The sequence below is a fragment of the Coenobita brevimanus genome, chromosome 44 (assembly GCF_032717465.1).
Source record: "Coenobita brevimanus isolate Jiangsu-jjx chromosome 44, ASM3271746v2, whole genome shotgun sequence".
Classification (NCBI taxonomy): domain Eukaryota; kingdom Metazoa; phylum Arthropoda; class Malacostraca; order Decapoda; family Coenobitidae; genus Coenobita; species Coenobita brevimanus.
In genome coordinates, this window is record NC_136997.1 from 35319838 (window position 1) to 35336820 (window position 16983).

A 16983-nucleotide genomic window follows, 5' to 3' on the forward strand; every position below is an offset into this window, starting at 1 on the left:
GTCGAAGATGTATGTAAGATATTCACGGAAGAGATAAGCGCAGCGTGTGAGGCAGTTTGTGGAGTGAGGAGGAGATGCAAGGGTGTGCAAGGGGCAGCATGGTGGAATGATGAGGTGAAACGAGCTGTGGAACAAAAGAAGAACGCATATGGTGAATGGTTGGTGAGTAGAGGTAGGGGAGAAGATGAGAGAGAGAAGAGAGAGGTACATGTGAGCAGGAGAAGGGAGGTTAAGAGACTGGTGAAGGAGAGTAAGAAGAAAGTGGATGAAGAGTTTGAGAGGAATCTGAGTGTGAAATGGAGGAAGAGTAAGAAATTGTTTTGGAAGGAGGTAAAGAAAGTAAGGCAGTGTGAAAGGGGAAATAGTAGGGGAGTGAAAGATAGGAATAATAGATTGTTGGTGGAGAAGAGAAAGAAATTGAGGAGATGGAAGGAGCACTTTGAGGATTTGTTGAATGTAGAGAGTGAGAGCAGTGTGAGTATAAGTGGTTGGGGAATGGCTGGGAGAAGAAGAGATGAGAGGAGGGAGGAAGAGATCAGTAGGTCGGAAGTAGTGGAAGCGATGAAGAAGATTAAGCTGGGAAAGGCCCCAGGAATTGATGGAGTGTGTGGTGAAATGCTTAGGTATGGGGGTGAGATTGTTGTGGAGTGGATATGGAAGTTGTGTAGATTGGCTTGGGAAGAGGGAAAGGTTCCAGAGGACTGGAAATCAGGTATAATTGTTCCTCTGTACAAAGGAAAAGGGGAGAGAGAAGTATGTGGTAACCATAGGGGCATTTGCCTTCTTAGTGTGACTGGTAAAATATATGGTAGGATACTCATTGATAGGGTTAGGCATATGACAGAGGAGCTAGTTGGAGAAGAACAAGGGGGATTTAGGAAGGGAAAAGGGTGTGTAGATCAGATATTTGTTCTAAGATGTTTAGTGGAGAAGTATCTAGAGAAGGGAAGGAAAGTGTATGCTGCCTTCATGGACTTGGAGAAAGCTTATGACAGAATAGATAGGCAAGGTATGTGGAAGGTATTAAGAATATATGGAGTGGAAGGGAAATTGTTGAGTGCTGTGAAGAGTGTGTACGAGGGAGCTAGGGCTACGGTGCGAGTGGATGGTGAGCTGAGTGAGTTCTTTGATCTCAATGTGGGACTGAAACAGGGGTGTGTGATGTCTCCATGGCTGTTTACTGTATATATGGATGGGGTTGTAAAGGGGGTGGGTGCAAGGTAGGGCAGTGGATGTGGGGGTGGCCCTAATGAATGAGGGTGAGATTTGGAAGCTTCCGGTGTTGCTGTTTGCTGATGATACAGTATTGTTGAGTGAAGATGAATGGGAGTTGCAAGGTTTGGTGAATGAATTTGGGACAGTGTGTAGGAGGAGGAAGCTGAAAGTTAATGTAAACAAAAGTAAAGTTATGGTGTTTGAGAGGAATGAAGTCACAGAGTGTGCAGTGAGGTTGGATGGTGAGGATATGGAGAATGTGAGTGCATTCAAGTACTTGGGTAGTGTGATGAGTAAGGATGGAACTTTGGGGGATGAAGTACGTGAAAGGGTACAGCAGGGAAGAAAGGTTGTTGGTACACTGAAAGCAGTGATGAGACATAGGGAGGTGAGTATGGAAGTTAAGAAGTCACTGCATGATGGTATTTTGATCCCTACCCTGACGTATGGAAGCGAGGCGTGGACCTTGCAAGAGGGGAACAAGTCAAGAGTGAGAGCAGTGGAAATGAGTTACTTGAGAGGAGCATGTGGAGTGACATGGAGGGACAGGTTGACGAATGAAGAAGTGAAGGAACGTTGTGGGGTAGATGTGGATGTGGTTGAAAAGATTAGGAGAAATACACTGAGGTGGTTTGGACATGTGGAGAGAATGGAGAATGAAAGACTGACTAAGAGGGTGTATATAGGTGAGGTGAAGGGAGGGAGAGGGAGGGAGAGGTAGACCGAGGATGAGGTGGAGGGATGGAGTTGAGAGGTATATGAGGGAGGGGGGGGGTGAGTTGGGGAGAGGGTAGTCAAATGGTGGGTGACAGAGTGACTTGGAGGCGTTTTGTCTGCGGCCACCCTTTGCGAGATTAGGGCGTCGGGCTATAGATAGATAGACAGATAGATTCTTTTTCATAAGATGGTAGATGATAACTGTAATTTGAATGTAGTGTTTAAATGCAGTATGAGTGAAGGCAGATGTGCTATTGCGGCCAGGAGTTGTTAGCCACCCTCGTCCAGCTAACCCGTGTATGTGGCACGTCGCATTCACGAGCACAGAAGTTGCCTCCGATGCATTTCTGTCGAAAAATATCACTTCAGCTTCGGGCTTATACTAATGGGTTAAACAATAATAATATTTGCTTTGAAGGTTTGTCTCTGATAACACGAATATATCATACTGATTATGTACTTGTTTCTCATATAGAGCCAAGCAAGTGGCAAATATGTATATTTGGGTCCAATCCACTACTTTCTGTAGGTTTGAACCAGCGAACACAGAGTGAACAAGTTCGAAGCATTCATTTGTTACCAGGAGAGAGAGAGAGAGAGAGAGAGAGAGAGTAGTGGGTGCCTGTGAATTTTAGAGGAATGAGGTGGGGAAATGATGTGCTCAGCACAGTTAACCGGGATTTTTCCTTCGTTTCTGTTGGCTTTCTATGCGTAAATGACTTAATGAAGTTAAATTATAATATATAATAACTGGATGACGAAGTGGTAATAGGGTGTGGCTAATGGTTGTTTGGTCCAAGGTGTGCAGTGGTGAGCCTAATTCCAGGCAACGGTCGCTGTTAAAAGTTGGATATTGTAAGTCCCATTTATTGTAAATATCTCCATGTATGTTTGCACTGCGTTTATGTCCCGTTGGATTTTTTTCACCCCAGGAATATTTTTATCAATGGATATTTTCACCACTCGGAACAAAATCCCCCATGGACCTATTTTTCTTAACGGCTTTTTTTTTTTTTTTGGCAGAGACGCCTACTTTTCTGTGTAAATCTATTTTCCCATGAACTAATATTCCCCATTGATGCATTTTCTCCCCACGGACCAATTTTTCTGTCAACCTGGAACCTTTGCATGGATACAGGTTTCCTACATGGACGTATACTCATGGATATATTTTTCACAATGAACCTATTTTCCCATTAAACCTGTTATCCAACGTGGTTATATCACCCACTGATACGTGCAGTTGAAACACAGACCTGTTAACCAACAGACGTATTGCACTATGGACCTGTTGTAACCCACTGGATATATATACCTACTTCAGCATCATTCCAGAATAATATCCCCTGTGGACCGATTTTCACACACTGATCTATTCCCAACTCGGACGTATTCACTCAAATGACCTAATCCCAGAGGCCTGTTTTCCCACAATCTGTCCATCCACCTACACACCCACCCATCAACGCACATACCCACAACGTTAATATAGTATGTTTCAAAAGTAGGACGACATAAATTCGTCTTTTGCGTTTTCCTACGGGTAGCCCCACCACCCACTCCACTTAATGCACGAACCCCACCCCACCCCACTTAACCAGCCCAACAACACTTTCCCTCCCTCTCGCCCACCCACTCCACCTAATTCGCCTGTGAAATCACCAGCCTACACTAACCAATCCACCCACCCAGTCACCAACCTACCAACCCGCATACCATGCTCCAGAAGTCGGATGACTCGCAATTCCACACACACACACACACACACACACACACACACACACACACACACACACACACAGTTGCAGGGTGGATTTTCTTACACGAAAGATGAGTCTCAGCGGTTAACTCAGTCGGTAGAAAATAGTACTCTTTACAGGGAGGTTGCCAGGCCGTAGATAATGTGCTTCACTCCGGCTACATACACATGATTTTATGCGATGCGAGTAAATAACGTGCTCGAGCTAAACAGGGAATTTTTCCTTTGGCTGATGACGAAGGAGTTTATTTATCCAGGATAACGTCTTGTCGGACAAATGAAAGATGGGTTTTATTCTGGGTAACCTTTGCCTTCGTCAAATTATTAGGCATTTCCCTGCGCCAGGCTGCCTCCATCTCATTTCTCCAAAATTCACAGGAGCTCATCATACACGCTCTCTGTCTGTCTGTCTGTCTCAGTCTCAGTCTCAGTCTCTGTCTGTCTGTCTGTCTGTGTCTGTCTCTGACTCTGTCTCTGTCTGTCTGTCTGTCTGTCTGTCTGTCTCTGTCTCTCTCTCTCTCTCTCTCTCTCTCTCTCTCTCTCTCTCTCTCGGTACCAAATGAATGCTTCGAATTTGTTCACTCTGTGTTCGCTGATTCAAACGTACAGTACAGGAAGTCGTGGAGTGAAATCCAATAAACATATTTGTCACTTGCCTGGTATTGTATGACAAAAAATATTTACTAAATAATAAATGTGATATATTCGTGTTATCAGACACAAACCTTCAGAGTAAATATTACTATTACTTTATCCATTAGTACAAGCCCAAAGCTGAAGGGATATCTTTCGACAGAAATGCATCGAAGGCAACTTCTGTGCTCGTGAATGCGACTCTGCCACATACACGGGTTGGCTGCACGAGGGTGGCTAACAACTCCTGGCCGCTATAGTACATTGTAGTATACAGTATACAGTCTTATGCACGGGATCAGATAAGAGAATAGGTAAATACAACCTAAGACTCACATAGACAGAGCATTGCACGGCAGGATTTACCTTCCCCTTACTGTCCGTCACTTGTTGGTTCAGTGTCCGAATCTGGCGGACCTGCGTCTGAGGTTTCGCCATAGGCACAGGGCAGATGGTCCTTGCTGTCTTTCTCGTCTAGAGGAACCTCTAGTTATCAAGGTAACGTTTTTAATTTTCTGGGATTGACGGACATTCTCCACCATTTTTAGTTTTGGTGTCGATTTTTTTGCCTTTTTAAGTAATTTTTTCATGCAATCAAGTAATGATTTTTTCTAATATGCAGGGTTTAACTTTTTTTTTCAGTTTCACTGAGTGGCTGTGGTCCCAAGTTAATGTTTAAACATTCAGTTCTATTCTCCCTGACCGATAATTATTTCATTAAAAAAGTAGAATCCCACCTTATGTCTTTGTAAATCATAGCATAGCTAATCTTAGGACTGTATTGTCCATGAATTTAGAAAGGAAGACGAGGACTCGGGTAGGCTGATTGGTAAATATCAGGTACACCAGAAGAAAGTTCCGCGTTATACACTCGCTCACCACTTCGAAATAGTAAATGTGAGACAAGTGGTATCGAAGCAGTAGCCAACATTCACCTTTGTGGTAACTGTGTGAGAAGGATGGGGACGGAAGAGGGAGGGGTAGGAACTATCATCTCCCCCAGCCTTCCTCCTCCCTTAACCTCTCCCCTCCCACACAGTGGTACTGTACCAGACATTTGAGTGTCTGGCTACTGCTTCACTAGTGGTTGCCTCACGCATAAAGGTCCGAAATGGCAGGCAGGGTGTATAAGGCGGAACTTTCCTCGGGTGTACTATCACGAACAAAAGTTCGTTCCCCCAACCAGCCACTGTGTGAATCCGAAACACCTGAGGATCGAAAAACGAAGCATCTGAAAGAAGTGCCATTTCACCCAACAGATGACGTACAGTAATGCTTATGAGGGGGGGGTGGGGAGTTTGGGAGAGGGAGGTGCGACGAAAGGAAGTTTGTATCTGGCTGGAGATTACGTAGCTTAATAACCAGATTTGATATGGCTACGATTGTGATTGATTGCGTAGCTTAATAACCAGATCTTGATATGGCTACGATTGTGATTGATGGATTACAGTAACGATAAATAACGTTCGGTAACAATATTTGTATGCGTGGTGGATGTTGTAGCAGCAACTATGGTCGAGTTAATAGTATGATTACTAGCAATGTACTGAAATAACACGGTTTAAGTGTTGAAGCAGGGGCATATGATAGGTTTAAGTGTTGAAGCAGGGGCATATGATACTTGTTACTGATATACAGTATGATATTTTCAGTGTCGACATACGACCAGCATTCAGACAACCTTTTATACCAAAAAATATTTTATTTTGTCCGTTATAAAGTATTAGATTTTATTCCACCCATAACCAACAGTAAATCTCTTGCAGATAAGCAAATACATCACACATTGTTATGTGTATATCGTCAACAAATGTTGCCTCCCCCACCAAGTACTGTATTACAGGAAATAGTGGCTGAAATTCACCTACATTTACACCTGGTAGGTTTCCCTCAACATCAGGTCAACATAACAAAAGTGATGTTCCTTTTTCTTTGTTTTCCACTTTACCTCTGTGACGGGCTATAATGAGCAAATTTTTTCCCAGTAAACTAGCACCTTCAGTGAGGTAAACTGGAAAAAAAAAAAAAAAAAAAAAAAAGCCTATTACGTAGACTATAGTTACGGTTAACCCCGTACCTCATCACTCTCCTTTGTCTGTCTCTTGTAGAAATGTTTGCTTCTGTATTTGTTTATGGTGGGATCGGGGAGGTTGGGAGAGGCCGATGCCACGATGGGAAGTTTGTAGGGGGGTGGAGATTGTGTAGCTTAATCACCAGATGTTGAGCTAACAAAACGATTGTCTTAGTGATGATTAATACCAAGTTCTTAGAAAAAAAGATGCAAGACATGATACGTTTTTATACATGTTAGTGGAATGTCTAAAACATATAGGTCATTTCCATGAGGTGTTGTTCACTACCGTCCAGGCGACGAACTGGTTGCACGGGCCTCACACGGTGCCTGGGAGAGGCCCATACAGCAATATGCTTTGCAGTACGAGGTATATGAGCAACCGAGTTGCACAAATACACACGCAAAGATGTTTTACAGGGCATAGCCACACAGAGGAGGTAGGAAAAACGAAGGAGGTTATTGAGAGACAGGGAGACAGCGCTCTTGGACGGTTCACCACCTGTCCATGCGTGGTCCCGACATGCGATAACCAATCACGTGCGTCATAAACAGATTAAGACCCATACTTGGACTAAGCACTTTGTGTTATTGCATAATTTGTGGACCTCACGTTTTTATTTTATTTTACGCAGTAATATTACGGGGTGAACAACTTTTGTAATTGCATTATTATCGCATTGGTTGTGTCTGCCCGATGTATGGGCTGGTTATCCCACACGCACCAAAGCTGAGCTTACATTGGCAGGTTTCCCTCAGCCAAGGAATGGGCTGGCAAGAACGTCGGTAATCACATTTTCATTGTCTTACAATATGCTTCTTTACTGAGGAAGTATAACAACAATAGTATATTTCCAAATTCAAGTAGCTCGTCAGTGGGGTTAAAAAAAAAAAAAAAAAAGTGTACTCGTTACTTCTATACTGACTCGTGGTTGACGGAAACCTGCCAGTGTGACCATATGTTTACTTAGGGCACCATTTCCTGCAATACACTCACCACGGGTGAGGGTGGGCTGCAGGTGACATTTGTTCTCAATACTCACATAAGTGTAAAATTAATCCCATTACAAAAAGCGGTGCCAAGCCACAGCAAACCCATCCCCGGCATTCATTTTAGTGCTGATGTATACACACAACAGGATATCTAGTCAAAGATGCCATCAGATTTCTAGTAAATCGGGTGAAAATTAACGATTTTATGCTCATTTGAAATTTTAGGCCCGACCCACTGGACACTGACCCCCCTACCGCTAACTCGGGGGTGACCCCCCTGATGTAAGGAGGCATGTTATAGGATGCAGCTTTGAAAGATGCTCCTTTAGGTTTTGCTTTCATGTCGATATGACGAATTGAATGAGTTATGACGAAAAAAGATTTTTATCAGTCCCCTACCACCTTGGGTTGTGGTCCAGTTTGGTCCAAAATTTAATCAAGTGAGAAGGTCATAGCCCATCATCCTTGTAATTTTAGTCAAAATCGCACCGGTAGTTTTCGCGTAAAGTTGTTAACAGACAGACAGACAGACAAACAAACAGACTAACCGTGTAAAAACAATATCCGTCCCCCAGCCCCTTCGGGGCGGGGACAGGTAATAGCAGATAGGCCAATTTACCTTGGGTTGGTAATGTGTGGAATTAGCTAGAAACATTTATAACAGAGCAAATAAAATATTGTTCAGCATAACAGGTTGTCAGACGGATGCTCGATTATTAGGATCTGAATAATATCACCAATATATTATTAACACGTCATATACACCTAAACTTGCAATCGTGGCATCGGCCTCTCCCAACCTCCCCGACCCCACCATAAACAAATATAGAAGCAAACATTTCTACAAGAGACAGACAAAGGAGAGTGATGAGAGACGTGAAGACCATCACCCCTACATAGTTAACCACCTGTTTATGGGTGGTCCTGACGTGCAACAACCAGTTACGTGTATCACAGACAACTTAAGACCCACAATATACTTAGAGCGAGGTATTTATTACATAAGTTGTGACATCTTTTTATTTTTGCATAGTGATAATATCGGCGTGAACAACTCACGTAACTGCATGGTTACTAGACCTATTTAACGTGTCTAGGAAGCTGATAGTGTCTGCACAATGTATGGACTTCTATTCCACCCGCACCAGTAGAGCCAGGATAAGGCTTAGGTTACTTTGACAGGTTTGCCTCAGCTAAGGTACGGCGTTAACCGTAACTATAGTCTACGTAATAGGCTTTTTTATTTTTTTCTATTTTTTCAGTTTACCTCACTGAAGGTGCTAGTTTACTGGGAAAAAATTTGCTCATTATAGCCCGTCACAGAGGTAAAGTGGAAAACAAAGAAAAAGGAACATCACTTTTGTTATGTTGACCTGATGTTGAGGGAAACCTACCAGGTGTAAATGTAGGTGAATTTCTGCCACTATTTCCTGTAATACAGTACTTGGTGGGGGAGGCAACATTTGTTGACGATATACACATAACAATGTGTGATGTATTTGCTTATCTGCAAGAGATTTACTGTTGGTTATGGGTGGAATAAAATCTAATACTTTATAACGGACAAAATAAAATATTTTTGGTATAACAGGTTGTCTGAATGCTGGTCGTATGTCGACACTGAAAATATCATACTGTATATCAGTAACAAGTATCATATGCCCCTGCTTCAACACTTAAACCTATCATATGCCCCTGCTTCAACACTTAAACCGTGTTATTTCAGTACATTGCTAGTAATCATACTATTAACTCGACCATAGTTGCTGCTACAACATCCACCACGCATACAAATATTGTTACCGAACGTTATTTATCGTTACTGTAATCCATCAATCACAATCGTAGCCATATCAAAATCTGGTCATTAAGCTACGTAATCAATCACAATCGTAGCCATATCAAGATCTGGTTATTAAGCTACGTAATCTCTAGCCAGATACAAACTTCCTTTAATCGCACCTCCCTCTCCCTACCGCCCAGACCCCCCCCCCCACCTTTTAAACATAACTGTGTGCGATCTGTTGGGTGAAAATGGCATTTCTTTCAGATGCTTCGTTTTTCGATCCTCAGGTGTTTCGGATTCACACAGTGCCTGGCTGGGGGAACGAACTTTTGTTAGTGATAGTACCTACTCCATGCCAAAGCATGTAACTAGTTTGGAGAATAATAAAATTAGAAGGCTTTAACCTGCCTATAGGGCCCTCCAGTCAAATAATCAATTTTGACATGAAACTGAAAGAAGGAACATCATACATAAAAAAAAAAAAAAAAAAAAATCATGGAAAAGATCAAAGGAGGATATACTGTAGTCTACGTACTGGAATCTGGAATAAAAAAAATATGTCCCTAGTGTTGTAATTACTGGAATTTAGTATGAAGTACACTTTTATGGTATCTTAAAGGTCCTTTGACGTTTCTCGTATGCTATTTCAAATATTATTTTTTTCTAAAACCCACTTGTCGATTTAAAAAGCCTACGGATAGTACGGGAGGCTAAGTTCTGGTTGAGAATTAAACTGCATAATGTTTGCTCTAATTCTGAACATTCTGTTGACTGACGAGTATTTTAATTCAGACAGATTATTGATGCAACTTGCTCGTGTCTGATTCCAAGCGTCTCTGTCGGTTAAGATTTGGTGCCAGACTGAAACTATAGTGCACAACGCCAATTTTTTATTTATGGCGACAGTGTTGGAGTCAAGCAATGTCATGGGATTCAAAGTTCAAACTAAGTAACACTATGACACACCAATCTTTCTGGCGACAATGACAAGAGCCATGTACTAGTCATCTCGGGTCACTAGTTTACTGCGTTTTATTTTTACTCCTATCAGTGAAAATAGCTGATATTTACTGAACAGCAGCACATTACAACTGTGTGCTTAGCGAACAGCTTGTGTTCAGTGCACTTCATATGGTGATGTAACTGGAAACTCGCTCCCCTCGCAAACTATAAGTCCCTAATTTAGTTTGTAGACTCACAACAAGACCTTTGAGCAAAGACTTCTTTGTCCCTATCTGTTCGTTAGCTATAAGTGTTAATAGGGACCTGGATATAAATCGTTGGTTGCGTGTAGTGTTCCGGTGGAATCTTTGGGTGGCTTCTTCATAAGTTATAAAGTTATACACATTTTTTTTTTCAAATTCATCCAGAGGGACAGCAGTAAATATAACCACAATAAAAAGACCGATAACTCTTAAATAGCGTCCAAATAACGATATATTTTCATCAAACAATTAGGGTTTCAGATTCATCCAGAGGGACAGCGGTAATTATAACCACGAAAAAAAGCCAATAACTCCGAAACAGCGTCCAAATAACAATATAGTTTCATCAAACAATTAGGGTACACACGACCCAAATTTTGCAGCATCTCAGCCTTTGGCAAAGGTGAACTGGTAAGGGATGGACACTATACAGAAGGCTCTCGTACCCGGTAAGCTGACAAGAATACGATCCTTAGATTTAGGGTTTTGGATCATATATTCCTCTACATAGATTTTTTTTAAATCCACGGAAGAATGAATCAAAAGTTAGAAGCCAGCAAAATCGTCCCTGTTACACAAGAGTGAAACTCAGCATTTATGCCAGGGTAAAGAAAGTACGCAGACTGTTTAGCATACATAATTTCTGGTAAGCAGACATTGCAAGTGAGGTAAGAATAATATGCGCTTCTGCCTTAGCAATTTATTTTGCATACTACACCCCACCATTGTCTTGTCTATGACCCTTGTTTTTTAAATATCGCTATAAATTGTATGAATGCAATATAACAGTGGTTTCCCAACTTTCTGTCACAGCATCCCCTAAACTTCTCAATAATCTGATACCCTCCCCACTACACTTTGCAAGATCGACAAAGTAACGAGGGGGAAAAGGGCGTTTTATTGTCTTCGCTTTAGCTTATTTTATCTCGTGTGCAATAATGACAGAAGGATTCATTACATACGCATTTTTTTTTTTTTTTTTTTCACTTTCAGACATGGTTTTCCATTTCAATTTTTTCTCGGTTTTCTTTTTGTGCGCTTAATTTAAGAAAAGTTTACGTCTCCAAAACATAATGAGACAACACTTAAATAGTTTTGTATCAATGACTTGAAAAACAATAAAACGAAAAAAAAGAGCAAATTATACTGGACCTCGCACTACATATGTAAATGCTACTCTAAAATCATTCTGGGTAATAAATCATTTTAAGTCACTTCTTAATTCATTTACCATGAGGCTGAGTCTTTATTCCCTGTAGTAAGCGCCCAAACAGATTGGAAGACATTGCCATACAAGATAATGTTATCTTGCTGTAAACAGAAATAAAATGGCAAGGAAAAGTTGTTAGAAGCGCTCCGAAGCTGATGAGATTACGGACAGTTGTGACTGACCTGAGAGGAGGGAGGACAGTCTTAGGGAGCCGAATCCAACCACTGCAGGGACGGGTATCAGCAGCAGAGGGAGGAGGCCGAGTTGCCTGGCGGGAAGCGACATGGTGAATGAAGCAGCCACAGCCACACCACCAACCTCAACACATTATCATCAACACATCAACCTTTAGCACGTCCTTGCTGCGCATGACAGTGGGAAAACACTAGCTTCGGCAAACACGTCGACCTCTGCGATCTCCCTTGGGCGCACGTCACGGTGTCAAATCATTATCCTCACATACAACACGATGGTCCTGCTGCTTATGTACCTACTGCCTTACCCCTACTTCAGCAAACGCATTAATATTTATTTTCACAACCCTTTAACGCAAATCACAAGCCAGAACATTATTATAAGCCAACATACAACCTTTATGATCTCTCTACCAAACGACATGCACCGTGGGCACTGCAAGAAACCTCTACAGACACATATCACAAACACACCTCAAACTTTATCAAAACCCTACAACGCGCGTTACAAGTCAAAACATAAAGTATTTTTTTTTTTTTTTAGTTCCCCTATTGCGCATGTCACCTTCACCAGTCAACACGACAACCTTTATCATCGCACCAAAACACAGGTTTTTTCTGCATTATCGAACACACAATCTGTTCTCTGTGTTGGGTCTTTTGAATTAAGTGTGCATGCAATCAGTGCTGTCGGAAGAATAACAGTCTGACATTAGTAACATTCGCGATCAGGTGATAGATGTCTGTTTATTCGTAATGGAAAGTGAAGCAGTGTGAGTGAGATGCGTCAATTATTAAATCTGATAATAAACCAGATAATAAAACCAAACATGCCCTATAAATATTTTGAAGACCATGAAAAAGGGAGTTTACATTCATATTATTTTTGGTACGTAAAAATAAATAGCCTGCAAGGTGTTTAGATATGAACAGTAGGCAGTTAAACAACAATATAAAAGGAAGCTTGTATGTGTGTGTGTGTGTGTGTGTGTGTGTGTGTGTGTGTGTGTGTGTGTGTGAAGGTTGAGTAGTAGCAGCTGTATTATATACGAGAATAAAATAGCCCAACCATTTCATTTTTTTTTTTTCTAGCTATTGTCAAGAAATTTTAAGGAATGAAATAATATATGAGCATGAGAGCAATTATACCAACAAAGAGCCAGACTAGTGAAGGAATTAGAGATCAAGAAAAAAAGTTGAAATGCTAATTAATCATTCAATATCCAAGCGGGGAAAAAAAATAACCTAAGCTTTTTGTCTACGATTGATGTGGCCTACGGTCCTGAAGTTTTTATTAGTTCAGTTATTTAATAGTTTCATCATAGGTATGTATTACTTTGTTGTGCGTTTTATATAGGTAATGAACATTACTAACTTGTGTTTAACTATTTTTATGCATAAGGTAGATCAGCAGGTCATTATCAAAACATAAAAGCAAGTTTCCATCATCGTTATCGTTGTCGTCCTTGCAAAAATCCCTCTGAACATGCATGGTATTCGCTAAGGGGAGTGGAAAGAAAGTCTATGGCAGTGAAGTAAGAAAGGACATTCGCACTGAGGCCTCAGTATTCGAGGCAGACAAGCCTGTAACTTCCACCAACTATACTGGCTCGAGAGAAGACAGTCAGGGTCGTGCTATAGCTGGCATGATAGGCTTCGTAGCACCTGTTCTTAGAGAATTATTTTCCTGTTACGTCTTGCCATTCTCTCGTGTTTTTTTATATCACCGAGTAACAAGCCAAATGGTTTCCGGTAACCTTGGAAACCATTCGCTGGGTGGTAATCATATAACCAAATGACACAGGATGAACCAGTGTGTTAAGGCACTCCACCTGATGGAATCTATAAGATTTTCCATCTGAGGGATGGTTGGGGTTTATTGCTCACATAATGCCGCTCAGGGACAGGTGAGGCTGGTCAGCTTTTCCTTAAATATCTGTATTGAGTAGCCTGGCCCCAGGACAGTTACGCTCATGATGGAAAAAATAAAAGACTGAATAATGAATGGCTGTGTCGATCGTCGTAAAATCTACAAACTTGTAGTCAGTGACATACATAAGAAGTAAAATTATTTTGATGTGACCTGGAAATTTCATCGCAAAGGAAGAGGTGTTACGAAATATCTCCTCGTCAGGTGGAATGCGATCCTCAGTCAGTGCCTTTTGAGAATGTCACCTGACAAACTTAAGAGAGCTAACTCACAAATGGTTTTCTTATCTAACGGGTATGATTTAATAAATAAATCAATAAGTAATTAACGAAATAAAAATCAAGCGCTTATATCTTTCTTGTCTCAGTGTGTCTTGCTACTTCGAGAAGATGAATATATTACTTAAAAAAAAGGAAGACTAACTTCAGAAAAAAATACCAAGTGAGGAAACTTTCGTGTCACTCCTCCACCACAATGCAATTAGCTGTAAAAGTGGCGTATCTATACATTATCCAAAGTCACTTCAATCTGCAATAGAAATTGAAATTTCCAGCAATACAGAAAGTACATTGGACAAGTGAGGATTGTTAACGATTACGTATTTAGAGGAGGAATGTGGCTTCCAAAATGGCATTAATTTCTCCACAGGATACTTGCCAACTGAACAGGGTCAAATACACTGCAATATTTGTTCAGGGTCCCCTAAAAATATCGACAAATTCAGTAAGTAGGAAATATTTAGTGTACCAGACAACATTTCAGTTATCATTTAAGAATCTGAGAAAAGACTGAGATTGATGATATTTAATTACTTTATTCATAAATCTGTCCTGTGTAAATAATTAAAAGCATTTCATTAATAGACGAAATGCAAAGCAACTTTAACTTTATTTGAAACAGAAATGAGTTATATTATGATAAGTAAATACTTATTCCCCCCCCCCCCAGTAACTCTGCCCATTCATCCCCTGCTCGTTTAGCATCTAATGAATACTCATACAATCGATAATTCAGTAATAATGTTTTTTTTTTTTTTTTTCAGCAAGGAAGAAGGAACCAAAGGCCAGGAGCTCGCAAATTGTCCCCTCCAAGAAAAAACTAAAACAAGATTACAGAGACTTAAATTCAATATCCGTACATTTCGAGTTGCCTGGATTCATTGCGTTTGATAGACTGGAGATCTTAGGCAGAAAGAACAACAGATGACCTGTTGCATAAATGAAGGTCTGGGAGTAGCGGTTAACTCTTCCATTGGAAAGCTGGCCAGAAAGGGGATGAGAGTTGTTGGTAGACGGGTGCTTCGCACCCACCTTAGTGGTGGACGAATGCAAACAGACAGTTCAGGCAATGATCATTGAAGTTGCGATAGAAAAGACATACAGATGCAGCAATGAGCCGAAGAGAAAGAGGTTGAAGGGAGTCAGAAAGAGGAGAGTTAATGAGACGAAAAACCTTTGGCTCCACCAAGATGAGTTGAGCTGAATGTGGTGAGCCTCCCCACACATGAGACTTGTACTCTACAGAGGGGCGAATGAAACACGTGTATAAAGTCAACAGCTTAGGCTGGGGTAAAGAGAGCACGGGGTCGGTTTAGTACATTTAATCTCTATCCCTAGAGAATGAAATTCCAAATACGTTTACGGATCATGCAGGACTCAGCTGGATATTGTTAAAAATTAGAAGGTACTTCTGTGGAAGATTTTGCCGGGTTGATAGATGTAAGAACTGAGTTTTTGATTCATTAAACAACAGAATTGCTTCTACGCCAATCAGAGATATGAAACAAGTCAGATATTAGATGTGGCATAGCCTTATCCCTTGTTCATTGAGGTAACTACTGAGACGGACGCTGCAGGAAGCGAATGGAATGGCAAAGGGTGGACCCATCAGCATATAAGTGGACAGGGCAAGATGTAGAACTTAGAAGGTCAGTGATGAATAAAAAGAAGAGAGTTGGTGATTGGACAAAACCCTGAGGAACACCATTGTTGATAGCTGTAGGAGAAGAACGGTGGTCGTCTACAACAGCAGCTATAGAACGACCAGAAAGGAAACTAGAGATGAAGGCACAGATGGACGGATATAATCAGTAAGAGGGCAGTTTGGAAATTAAAGATTTATGCCAGACTCGATCGTAAGTCTTTGAGATGTCAAGAGCAATGCCAAAGCTTTCATCAAAGTCCCAAAAGAAGGATAACTCTGAGTCTGGAAGGTAGGTGAGAAGATCGCCAGTGGAGGGTCCCTGACGGATCCCATGCTGATGATCAGAAAGAAGGTTCTGATAGGAAAAATGCATTAAATTGTTTTGTTAATAGACTAGAGGACTTTTGAAATACAGGATGTTAAAGCAATTGGGAGATAGTTAAAGGGCTGGGAATGGTCACCCAGTTTGCCTTGACATATGCTTAAGGTAATACCCTCTCATTTGTCAACGTTATTTATATTCCTTTTTTTGTGTGTGCTTAATATCAGTCTGTCAGGCGAAGCAGTCCATCGATCACAGGTAAGCAACTGCTTCAGTGTGGCCGTCCTTCAGGTACAGTACAGTACATACGCCGTGTAGGGAACCGGCGCCCGCTTGTGGTTGATAGCGCCTCACCGATGTTGGACCTGGATCCTTCCCACAGCGAGAAGCAGGGATGTATGAGGAGGTTTGACTTCCACGTGGGCGCAGCAGCTGCTCCACCGAGGATCAGTGCCAGCACTTTGGAGAGGGAGAGAGAGAGAGAGAGAGAGAGAGAGAGAGAGAGAGAGAGAGGAGAATCATGCCTGTCGTCAGTCTTTGGGAATAACTGTTGTATTTGTTTTGACATTGATCCTGTCATCTAGGTTACGTTTTTTTTTTTTTTTTTTAAGTGTCCGACTCTGGGCAAAGGCTTCACAGCCTGCTCCCAAGGCCCAGTAGTCCTCCTACATACCATACACCTCTACATGTCACCACTTAGACTCTAACACCCACCGTCCATATTGAATATATGCTTGGGCTGTCTCATACAGGACTGGTGTATTGGTATTAGCGGGGATGTTTTTACATGTCAGTGGGTCTTCTGGTAGATCAGTAAAGTCTGCTTTTACTAAATTCAAATCTTTAACCTGTTCCCTGACCCAGCGGGGATTTGAACCTAGGTCCAGTAGGACTGCAAGCCACCTCTCTACCGAGTGAGCTACCGTCTTGAGGTATTCTCGCTACTGCCAGACGACTAATGTAACTTTGGGGGATATTTTTGTAGTTGATGGATTGACAAAGGTTTATGTAACCTTTTAATCCGT